This window comes from Periplaneta americana, chromosome 3, assembly GCF_040183065.1.
Source record: "Periplaneta americana isolate PAMFEO1 chromosome 3, P.americana_PAMFEO1_priV1, whole genome shotgun sequence".
Lineage (NCBI taxonomy): Eukaryota > Metazoa > Arthropoda > Insecta > Blattodea > Blattidae > Periplaneta > Periplaneta americana.
The window spans coordinates 64,640,920-64,651,030 of record NC_091119.1 but is presented as its reverse complement, the minus strand read 5'-3'; the positions used below and the strand labels follow the sequence as shown (position 1 = coordinate 64,651,030).

At 32.6% G+C, this 10,111-nt stretch overlaps 1 long non-coding RNA gene across 1 annotated transcript; it reads right to left on the bottom strand.

The window, feature by feature from the left end:
- Positions 1-4,259: 4,259 nt before the first annotated feature.
- LOC138696105 (uncharacterized) lies at positions 4,260-8,051 on the bottom strand. Its single transcript, XR_011331235.1, has 3 exons — positions 6,791-8,051; positions 5,904-6,545; positions 4,260-5,693 (listed from the first exon to the last, which is right to left on the bottom strand). It is a non-coding gene; the product is annotated as an uncharacterized lncRNA (long non-coding RNA).
- Positions 8,052-10,111: the final 2,060 nt, after the last annotated feature.

Sequence of the window (10,111 nt, the reverse complement as noted above, 5' to 3'; positions counted from 1 at the left end):
TTATACGTACGAGTTGCGCGACTGTATATATTATAACTGTGCCTATAGCTTGCTGGATTTCGAGGGTAGGTTCCTTGCTATTTTTCATGATGGTTTGCAGCCATAAAACGTCTTTGTTTGCAGCAGGTTTGCAGGCTGGAAACCAAAGATGATCATATAATATCACCACTGAAAACACAGTCTAATATATACAGTCGCGCAACTTCAACACTTTTTTTGCCAACATTCGCGACACTAGCGCCCAAGCGGCAGGCAAGGCCTGGTCATAGGGGTGATACAGCCAGCACGTGCTTTAAAGGGATGCGAGATGTTATAATAACGTTTTAATCATGCGTCGGAATAAAGACAATGTGTGCAATGACGAAAATTGCAGTAACAACAAGTTTAAATCTCCGAATTTGTCGTTCTTCAGATTCCCTAAAGACCAAGAGAAAATCATAACTCAGTCATAACCTATAATCCATGTTGTAGTTAGCCTACGTATTGTGTTCGTTAAAACATTTATTATTTATCAGTTACCTATTTGTATGTCAGGAAGGACAGTTTAAATAAAAACAAAGTAAATACCTGTTACAGTGTATTATTTTTTGCAGAGATCATATGTGTAAATGTGTAACCATTCCGATTTTGGATAATATATCTACAGTTTTTAATGCAAGTAATTCCATAATTTTTGTATTCGTGTTTTTTTCTTTATATTTTTCAAAAGTTGAATGTTATATAGCATTCAAGTAGGTATCATGGTGTTAATTTTGCAAGATTTCATGGAGTATAGTAATCCTTTTGCAAAACATTCACTTCTTGAATAAATCCAGAATGTGTCGATAAATTTCTGATGTGTTGGTGTAGATTCATGTGGCAAACGTATTAAGTTCTCAAGAAATAAAAGAGCTTTTTTAAATTTAATATAAGAAGCAATCTTTTCTGTAATAATTTGCATGACTGTTATTGGTCTTGATTTTACATTACCAGTGATTATTTGAGCCGTTCAGAGCAGAAATGGTGTAAGTCAAAATCAGGTAATGAGATTTGCAGTAAAAATTCTGTAAAATACAGCGCAAAGTAGCAATTAATATATCCTTCGTGCTATTCACTGACTATTAATAGTTTAAATACATTCAATATTAACTGCCACTTTGCGCTGTATTTTACAGAATGTTTACTTTAACTCCTCATTACCCATTTTTTACTTACACCACTTCTGCTCTGAAAATAAAATTAGGCCTACATTTTCTGAGTTAAGGGAACGCATAGGTGAAAGTACTAAATCTTACAGCTTTCATTTTTTTTTCTCAAAGACCAAGGACAATAGAATAAAATTATGTGACACGTTTCCTTATTAAGATGAAATAAATGGCAGGAATTTTTTTCAACCTGATTTTAATTTTCGACGTGTGGAACCATTTATATATTAATTTATGGTTCCACAAGTCGAAAATTAAAGAAAATCACGTTGAAAAAAATTCCTGCCATGTGTTTCATCTTAATAAGGAAACGTGTCACATAATTTTATTCTTGTGTCCTTGGTCTTTGAGAAAAAAAATGAAAACTGTAAGATTTAGTAATTTCACCTATGCGTTCTCTTAATTGAAGTTACAATTTTTTCAACAAAATTGTGTGTTCATTTATTTGTTCTCACCTACGTCATATTAACAGTAAGTGCATGTAAATTACTTATTATATAGGTAGGATAAGTTAAAATTAGGCATTATGTGTGAAAACTGGAAATGTAATGTAAAATGCGGTAAACTTGGCATAAAAATTTAAACCATACATCAGCACTATTTGTGACTCAAAATAATAAAGGAAATACCGGTTCTTAAGAAATGGAAAAATAATGAACTTCATATTAATGTTTAAATCCTCCCCTTTTCTTTATTTTCAAGTTTATCTCAGCGGCCGAGTTTACCCCAATTTGCGGTATGCAAAATCGTTAATTTCTCAGGAAATAGGGAGAAGAGTTCACCACGCGATATGCCCTACAATTTTGAAGCTACTAATTTTTACTCTTCTCACAGGAAATACAAAGTTCCAATGATTCATACTTATATTTAGGAATGAATTGAATTAACCGACCACGCACGAACAATTATATTATTTCAAACCATGATACGTGTTCAGGGCCATGATTCAGTTGTAAGGAGCAGAAAGAATTACGTTTATTCCCAGCTTCTGAAACTTGTATATTAACTGCGTGTGAAAGTCTTCCAGGATTCTAAAGTAGAATTAATAAGAACCATATACACTTATTGTATAGCATAAAAATATAAAATAAATTACGCAAAACCCGTTTTCTGATGTGTTATCATATGTCGTGTGCACACTTTTAACTTGCCTGCCGCTAGAGGGCTACTGTCGCGCCAGCTGTCAAATGTTGGCATATTTTATACGTATGAGTTGCGTGACTGTATCTATTAGACTGTGACTGAAACCATGTCGCCATGTTCGTTGTTTTCCAACTAAACCTGTTTTTTCTATATTCTTTAGTTTCTATGAAACAACAATTAAATATCGGACTTTAGCTGTTTTGCACTTATGGCTTATTACTTTATTACGACATTTCCTACTGTTAATGTAGGACTTTAGTTGTTTTCCACTCACGGTTTAGTTTCTTTCTGACCACGAGTGTTGGCAACAGATGAAGCAGCAGATGATTTTCCAATTTGAACCACAGTCTAATATATACAGTCGCGCAACTCATACGTATAAAATATGCGAACATTTGACAATTGGCGCGACAGTAGCCCTCTAGCGGCAGGCAAGTTAAAAGTGTGCACACGACATATGTTAACACATCAGAAAACGAGTTTTGCGTAATTTATTTTATATTTTTATGCTATGCAGTAAGTGTATATGGTTCTTATTAATTTTACTTTAGAATCCTAGAAGAATTTCACACACAGTTAATCTACAAGTTTCAGAAGCTGGGAATAAACGTAATTCTTTCTGCTCCTTAAAACTGAATCATGGCCCTGATCACGTATCATGGTTTGAAATAATCAAGTCCCCACACTGCCGGCTGCGCAAAAGATAGGACTGGACCACTGCCATCGTGATCTAGACCAGGCCGTAATGCAGGTTGTGTGACGTCACTCGATGAGTCGGGCTTTTCTATTTGAGTATACGGAGCTGAGTGAAATATATTACTTTATAGCGTGTCGGCGCTCAATTTTATTTAGTGTAATGTGTGTATAAGACCCCTTCACACTTCTTATTGCATAATATGTTGTAGAAATAATTACAAAACTGTGTTATTTTAATGTGAACGGAGTTTTACATGTTAACATAACCTGGTTGCATCAACATTTTAAGTTTGGAATGGAAGCTATTTTGAGATTTAATAAAGAAGAATTATTTATATTGTAATTTTAATTTAGCACATCTACCTTCCTTACTTGTAGGTACAAAATTTACCACAGTCCCTCCTATGAAATTAGTGTATGTACAGTTGTGTGTTAATCTGGTAGATTAGATAAATACAATTCATTACAACCCAGTATAGTAGGGAACAGATAAATACAATTCATTACAACCCAGTATAGTAGGGAACAAATAAATAATACAATTATATTTTTATTCAATGTAATATGTGCATAAGTTCCATTTATGTGTTGCATAATGTGGCAGGAATAATAAATAAAACTGTTATTTTTATGTGAAGAGAATTTACCATGTTAACATAACCTATCTGCGTCAACATTTTAGGCTTAAGTTGAGAACGAAAACTGTTTTGAGATTTAATAAAGAAGAATATATTTTTAGGATAAACTTCAGAACACGGTTACCGTCCTTACTTATAGGTAGAAAATTCACCACAGTCCCTCTTATGAAATGTACATACAGTACGTTATATTACTTAGAAGCGCTGAGGTATAGTTCCGGTAATTTCTGGACTGAAAACAGTTGAATTTATTTTTTGTGGAGATGCATTTGATCCTATAAGCAAGGCATATTAAAATCCTGAACGAACCGAACTAATTTGTATATACAAGATGTATGAAAACGAAGGGAACTACCTCAGCGCTAGTTTAGCCCTAGTAACATATTAAACTAATTAGACTTCAGACTGGAGTACCGTCTGAAACGAATAAATACAATTGAAGTGTAGACAAATTGCATTTATAAGTTATACGTAGCGTTATGCTTAATTATAATGCATAATTGCGAATATGGAAATAAGGCAAGTACTGATAGAATAAACATAACCTATAACTTCAACACATTAAAATATGCGTGCGATGCAACTGAAAATTGTTGAAACGTGCATAAATTAATGTGCAAGAATTTCGTAATGAAGCACGAGTGCTTTATTTCAACTAATTACAATTCTAGATACTGTAACAGTAATGAAAACTATAGGGTATAATTTTTCGTAATATACTATATGTATCTCGTTTTTAGTTCAAATTGTGTATATTATCAAACGTCGTATTATTTACTCGTATAATGTAGGTTATTCACAAATAAAAAGGGCGCAATAATTTAAATTTAATAAGACAAATACGGTAAACTAACAATAATGGATTGGACAAGAGTAACATCGGTAACGCTGCACTTAGGCCTAATCCCAACTTACTTTACATGCCAGTTAATGTTTCACTTTCACGTATATATTATTACACATATTTAGCCTACTGTTTATAAGACCAAAATTTCACTTAACCATATAAGGGCGCAATATTTAATCGAAATAAAGGCAGGTATTACACATACAAACTTTGCCTGCAACAACGTAATTTTCACACCAAAAATAATATTATACCTTAAATTGCAAGTAAATCGTGTCTCAAGTGTCTCACAATCACTGTTTAAAATTTTACTGACGCAATTACACTGCATTTCAGAGAAATATATGTTATTCTTCATGCACTGCAACTAATTCATATGGTTGAAAGACCGCCCTTCGCGATCAGCTGTTAAGCGAGTCACGTGGTCTGCCTTACGGCCTGTATTAGATCACGATGGCAGTGACTGGACCCAAATTGAAGCGATCGCTCGCCGCCATCTTGGGGCCGTGACGATAGCGGTCGGAAAGCAATGCTGATAGAACGCAATCGTAAAACAAACTAAGATTTATTACTATACAACATAAAAACAACCAAACATGAGCCTAAGAGTAACAAGGATAAAGACAAATATAAATAGTAAACCGTAATTACCTGCAATCTTGCGGTATAACATCAAATAATCAAAGATATTAATCCTGCAACTGTCAGTCAATAATCTTCGTCGTCTTTATGAATTGGGCGTATTTCTATTTACATAATTCATCATATCCGTAGGATGGGCTTCCTGAAATATATTTCAATAACCGAGTGAGAACATTAACTTAATCTTGCACATTGTGTGCATCTTGCGGTCGTGAAAATAGCGGACGAAAAGTAATGCTGATAGAACGCAACCGCAAAAGACACTAAGGTTTATTACTACACTATAAAAAACAACCAAATATAAGCTAAAAGAGTAACAAGGATAAAAACAAATATAAACAGTGAAACGTAATCACCTGCATTCCTGTAGTAGTCTACAACAGCAAATAATTGAAGAAACTGGAACTGTCATTCAGTAATCGTCATCTTTGTGAACAACAAATATTAAGCTGTTATGCTTAAATTGTCAATTAAAAATTCTTGTCTTCGTGATTAGGCCTATTCATATTTACACAATTCATCAAATCTGTACCGATGGAGTTCCTGAAATATTTAATTAATCGAGTTAGGCCATTAACTTAATCTTACACATTGTGTGCATTTTGCTTAGGCCTAATAATAAATATTTCAATAAACAAGGAAATGCATCAACTGTTATTATTAAATAGAATATGTGCAAGAATATCAAAATATTGTAACTAGGTCATATCTAGATAGTATGAAAATACTTAACCAGATTTATTTTGCACTCACCTATTGATTCATAAATAAAATTGATTTAGAGAGATGTTGTCTAACTATCTTCTTGTGCAAAGCAATACTGTATGATTTTGCAGTGTGATGACATCTGATTTTCACATACAGATTTATTGTCAGATGCATTATTCTTAAAATGTGGTTTTCGGGATATTCGTTGTCTGAAACATGGTCATGTAACTGGTCATATGCAGCTGGTGAATAAAAGTGCATTGTTATGGCAAACTTCTTAAGTATATCAGAATATTCACCCTTCTGTTCACCAGCTGCTCTAGAAATGATATCTAACCTCACATCCGAAAAATTATCCTGCATGACTGATAGTGTGTGCTCAGTGGCAAGATTTTTTTCTTTCAATTCTTTTACTGCTACTTTCAATTTGTTGATTGAATCCTCTTGTTTGTGAGTTTTCTTTCTGTATGTGGAATTTAGACATCTTAAATTTTCAATTTGTTCATTCTTTCTTTCCAGCTCTTTTTCCATTAATTTACATTTTTTTCTGGGACTAAGAGCATAGTTGTGCTCTGTTACGACCTGATCAGTATTTATTAAAATAGTACCACTGTTACTTTCTTCATTTGTTTCATGTTTGTCTGATTCTAATGACCTCTTTAATACTCTATGGGATGGTTGTTCAATCTGAAATAAATTTTAGAAGTGGTAAAAATTCTGAATGTGGACATACGGGTTCCAACACATAAAAAACATTAACTTATGAGTATTTTAATTATGATTTGCAAAATATAGTCATGGATCTATGTTATAAGTAACTTTCAGTACCGTACTTCAATATAAGTTACAAATAAATGAACATAAAAAAAACATTATTTTAAAGGTCAAAAATCTAACTAGGCTAAGGCCTTTTAAACTTATTTTGTGATTACCTTTGTGAGATGGGCTGGAAAATTAAAAACTGATGGAACTGCGTCAGGTTTCAGTAATTTATTACCATTAGTCTTCCAGAAACAAGATTCTATGAAATGAACTGAACAAAGCCTGTGGTGAATTGATGGTATAAATTTATCGCGTTTAACAGCAGATAACCATTTACTGAGAAGCTCAGGCTTTTGCAATGGAAACCTAAAAAGAAAGTTTGCGCTTACTCCTATAAAACATTTTCTTCTATTAACACAATAAATATGTACTAATGTGCTCAGTCATTTTACAATATCCTAATACAATATATGTAACTAACTTACTTGTGAAAAGAAATTTCCGAATCCTTCTTACGTTGATTCGTACAGTTGTATGCAGCACAACTATACACCATGATTCCACTTGCGGAATTTATATAGGAGTATGATGAAATTAATAATAAAAGAACACTCTTTGTACAGTTGTATGCAGCACAAGAGCACACGATGGTTTCACACATAACATGATTAAAATACTATATAAACACAATATGTATGGGCCTCAATATGTAGCAAAATAGTAGGCCTACACTGTGATTTCACGTATATCACAGGAGAACGATTCATTTAAACTATATAAACACTATATACACACATACACTATTGATTAAATTAATACGCACTTACTCCTAACACATTCAATAATACTGAATAACCTTCTATGTTATTTCAAATTAAGCGGAATTGTGATGTAAACATTTTGTAATCACATGGCTCTCTGCCCCAAGATGACTATGCGCGAAAGTGTTCAATTTTTGGTCGAGGAACAGCGCTCGTAGTGAGTCTAGGTCAGAGTCCGTGGATATCCAGAGTACCGCAATCGTTTGAGCCGGCAAATGCCGACAAATCCGCCATTGTTTGTCCAGCGCGCTATGCAGTATACAGTTGCATAGGGAAAGAATGTAATTTAAATGCGAAAAAATGCAATGCTGCTGTGTTCAGAACTGTTCACAGAGAACTGAAAAAAAAGCGCACATTTGTTTTCTCTGTGACAAGGTGAAATAAGGAAAAAGGAAAACAGTGACTATAAATATAAAAAGGAACGATCCGCTACCTAAGCGAGCATACATTGTGAGATTAATGAATGACTGTATTTTGATTTTGATTTTTTCAAAATTTGGGCCCCAAAATATTTTTATAAAACTAATCTAGAATTTAAGTTGATTCAGCAATGATATTTCTACATAAAGCAAATGAAAGTCACATACCAATTAGTATCAGTGTCAAATTTTTACCAACTTCTCCCTTTCAAATCAAGCATTTCTGAATTTGATCCTATTTGCTATTTGCAAGAATGACAAAATATATTTGTGAAGTTCTGAATTTATTCTTGAGACAAGATTGTATTGTTTGGCTCGATTAGAAAATACAAAGACCGTAGAAACTAGAAACCCTATTAAGGTTAGACTGATGTGAAATTTCAATTTTCTAAACTATTCTAAGTAGATCTATGAAATTTTGTACCTTTAATTTGTAATTTTAAATTGTGCAAATTTAGGTTTTCAAAAATTGCTACTATTTTGGCCAAAATATTTGCCTACATACGTGTCAAACCTTCAGAAACGAAACTTACTATACAATTTTCCTCTTTATTTTACTAAAAAATAATTAAACATATTTAATGCACTAAAAGTGTAAAAACAGAAAAATTCAACTCGAGCGTAAAAAACTTAATATTAAAAAATACCTCTTCTGGCTGATATGCATATAGATATAATCAGGCAGTACATCTCACTTGACGATATGTGTCAGAGGAAGACAATTGTTTGTAAGTATCTGAAGTGTGATTAGTGGAATATGTAGCTAATCGGCGAAGTATTATCTCCTGGCCTAGTTTTCTCATGAGTGATGCCTTATTGGTGGTACTTATGAGGTTCAAATCTGTCTTCGGACAATTGACTAAACGACAAGAACAAAAAAAAAAATGAGTGTTAGGTATAATACTGATAGTAAGTTTTGTTAAGAACATATTCAAAAACCTCTACAAAAAATCATGCATGTAGTACAGAATCTGTAGAAAGAGTAGCATTTTTAGCAATGCAAAATTTACAGAAAATTAAAGTGGAGAAAATTGACTTCAAAAGTTTGGGATAATAATAATTAACCAGGTCTCTGTCTTTTTTATTTTCTAGGCATTTTGAAACATGTAGAACTATCATATTATATACAGAACTTATCCTTATATACACTACCACGCTGTTCACACCTAACCTATGCTAGTAAATAAATATGACTAAAAAATTATGTAATCTTATGAAAACACTATAATAGATAAATATTATTTACAAATCACTATGGACTATAGACACTATTATAACACTAACAATAAAACTGTTAGAAACTTGCAAATATTTCTTGTATCACAAACAAAAACCAAGCATGGAAAACACGTTGTTATGGCTACTAGCAACAAGTGGAATTTTCCTTTAGATAAGAGTTGTGCTCTCCTTTGTAACTGAATATCTTTTAAAGGAAAGCAGCCTTTGAAGTAGGTCTAACACTTGTTGGATTCTATGAAGAAATATTTCGAGAAGTCAAGAAGCTACACTGGTTCAATCGGAAATCTAATATAATAAATAATGTGTGAAATATAGCGTAATTTCCAAAATGGTCGCAGAATTCAGAGTGGGGGTCGTGGACGGAGAATTTAAATTAACAGTCAGAGCTCGCAGCCTTTTAAAAATGTGACCCTAAACAGCTGATAGACCGGTCGTATGATCATGAAAATTGGCAGAGGGCATCTTTAGACCATAAATGAATTTTTAAAGATAAAAACAAAGAAATTATTTTTTTTACCAAAAATGACAAAATCTCACATCATTGTATCCTTGGGGACATTATAATTAAATTACTAACTTCCATACTTTTAAAGCTAAACTCACAAAATGTTTATCACTAGTATATCTGGTTGATAATAACACATGTACAAACTTTCGCCTCTCTCTATGATAAGTGGTTTGCACTTTATTAATAACTTAATTATATAGTGTATTGCTTAATGCAAAAAGTCCCTTGCGTCACAATTTACATTATTTTTCATTGATATTCACTTATAAGATTCTTTATATACCTTGGAACAAACATTACTATTGAAATTTTCTGTACAGCGAATGGGTAAATTACTAGGAATTTTTATGACTATTAATTTTTTTTATTTACTAAAAGATTGTAACAATTTACTTATTAATTTTACAACAAAACCTTATAGTAAACTTTGATTCCATGTACCGGTATGTAAAGAGCCATATAAGTGAAAATCACTTAAGAATAATGTCAATTGTAGTGCGACTT